A 2,968-nucleotide genomic window follows, 5' to 3' on the forward strand; every position below is an offset into this window, starting at 1 on the left:
TCAGGCCTCCATGCCTTCAAACTCTTGGACAGCAACCTTTCAAACTGCCGTCTACCTTATTAATAGAATGCCTACGCCAGTCCTACAATACCAATCCCCCTTTGACACAATATTTCACAAACCCCTAAACCTTCATAAACTGAAAGTATTTGGTTATCTATGTTATCCATGGTTGCGTCCCTATGCTTCTCATAAGTTAACATTACAATCTAATCCTTACGTTTTTATAGGTTACTCTCTTGAATATAATGCTTTCCGCTACTATAATCTCTACACTCGCAAAATTTTTATATCACGTCACGTTACTTTTTGTTGAGTTTGTCTTTCCTTTTCAACACCATACCTCTCCTACTATGTAGACCACCTCATTAACCATTCCTCATTGGAGGATACCTCCGATCCAACCGGATGAGCCTCCCATGACATCGTCTAGTTCCTCTTCTCGTGATCCACACTATTCCACTCCTCCAGTTCAGCAATTGCCCATTCCCTCCATTCTTACTCCACTTCTTTGTTCTCCGACAATTGGGGTACTTGGTTCAGGATCACAATCGTTTTCTTTACCTCCTTCTCGGCCAAGTTACCCTAATGTACCTCTACTTGACCCGGCCTATGTCAATGACTCTCAATCGCTTCTTCCAACAACACAACCTTACGGTCCCATAGCCTCCAACCATCCTATGACCACACGCTCTAAGAGTGGTATTTTCAAACCGCGTCAGGTCCTTGATCTTCATGCTATCATGGATTCCTCATCCACCATCGTTGAACCCACCATCTTCACTCAAGCCCAAAAATCTCCGCATTGGTGTACCGCCATGTGTGAGGAATATAATGCCCTCCTCCATAACTCAACATGGGATCTAGTACCCTTTCATCATACACAAAATATCATCATGTGTAAGTTAGTTTTTCAAGTTAAGCGGAACCCCGATGGCTCTATTGCCCGAAATAAGGCACGCCTCATCGCCAAAGGGTTTCATCAAAGACTTGAAGTAGAAATTTAATCTCATTATTAAGCCCACTACAATCAGACTTATCCTGAGTCTGGCCACCATTAAGGATTGGCAATTACGCCAATTGGATGTTAATAATATCTTTTTACAGGGGACTCTAACTGAAGATGTTTTTATGCAACAACCTCCTAGTTTTACTCATCCTCAGTATCCAAGGCATGTTGGCAAACTTTGAATTGCTATTTATGGACTTTGTTAGACTTTAAGAGCTTGGTACACTAAACTTGGCTCTTTTCTGACTTTAGTTGGCTTTCTCAACTCTAAATCTGATTCCTCGTTATTTTTATGACAACACCATATTAACACAATATATATTCTGGTATATGTGGATGACATCATTGTCACAGGCAACAACCCCATAAAAATCCGAGCATTCATCAAACAGTTGGCAGATCGATTCTCGCTTAAAGATCTAGGACCCTTGAACTACTTTCTGGGTGTAGAGGCTACATTCACATCTTCCGGTCTCTTTCTATCACAAAGAAAGTACATTCAAGATTTATTATCCAAAACAAACATGTAGGATGCAAATGTGGTTACAACTACTCTCTCTACTAGTGGCTCTATCAAATTATCTGATGGAAGTCCTGCTACGAAACCCACTCAATATTGACAAGTCGTTGGTTCCCTACAGGACTTAGCTCTCACCCATCCCGACATTTCATTTGCAGTCAACAAATTATCACAATTTATGCAGAGGCCGTCTACTATGCATTGGTCTACGGTCAAACGAATCCTACAATATCTTAAGGGGACCCTCAATCATGGTTTCTTTCTTCGTAAATACTCTCCACTTCAGCTTCATGCCTTTACTAATGCTGATTGGGTAGGCAACTTTGATGATAGAACATCCACATCGGGGTATATTGTCTTCCTTGGTGCTAATCCAATCAGTTAGAGTTTTAAGAAGCAAAAGACAATCGCATGGTCTACAACTGAAGTTGAATATTGTGTCATCGTCATTGCCACTACATAACTCAATTGGGTCACAAATCTGCTCAAGGAACTCAACATCAACTCCATTCCTACAATATATTGTGATAATGTCGGAGCTACCTATATGTGCGCTAATTCAGTATTCCACTCCCACATGAAACATATTGCTATCAACTTCCATTTTGTACGAGATCAAGTTGTCCACCGTCAACTACGAGTTTCTCATGTCTATTCGGCTAATCAGTTAGCCGACTCACTCACGAAGCCTCTCGCTCGTCAACTTTTTGCATTACATCGATCCAAGATTGGTGTCCTTGATAGGAGCTCCATCTTGCGAGGGCATGATAGCAGATAAGATTTTTCTAACTATACGAGGAAATCTGTTACTCTGTTGAAAGAAATCCTCTAATCTATTAAAGAAAATCCTTCCCCCGTAACCTGTATAAATAGGAGAGGAACATGTGAATGCAAATCAACTTCTTCTGTAATTTTTTTCACTATCCTTTATCTATCAATGACATTATCGTTCATCTAATATTGACTATGCACTATAGGATTCCAACAATCGGATGTGATGACATTGTCGTTGATCCAATATTGACTATGCACTATAGGATTCCGACAATGTGATGTGATGACATTGTCGATCATTTGAATTAATCAGTTTAAATCAATTTGAACCTGTTTGAACAACCCCTACAAGCTATTCTAGTGATATTTACCTGGACTTGTCATGTTCTTGACGTCGTAACATTTTGATGGTAATCAACTGACACAATTAACCGATTCTAGAATATTATATACTTTGATGTCCATGGGGATGATTGTATCGTGCACACTCGTGAGCTCTTCCAGCGCAGTTAATCGTGCAGTTCTTTATCTGATTGTTTAATAAACGTTGGACACTTTCGATGCCTATCTCATCCCAAATAAATAAAAAGAATTCCCTCGTCTTCAGCTTTTACTGTGTCAAACCAAGGTCAAACAGTTGCAGAAATATTAATCAATCTAGATGC

Source organism: Musa acuminata, chromosome BXJ3-7, assembly GCF_036884655.1.
Source record: "Musa acuminata AAA Group cultivar baxijiao chromosome BXJ3-7, Cavendish_Baxijiao_AAA, whole genome shotgun sequence".
Taxonomy (NCBI): domain Eukaryota; kingdom Viridiplantae; phylum Streptophyta; class Magnoliopsida; order Zingiberales; family Musaceae; genus Musa; species Musa acuminata.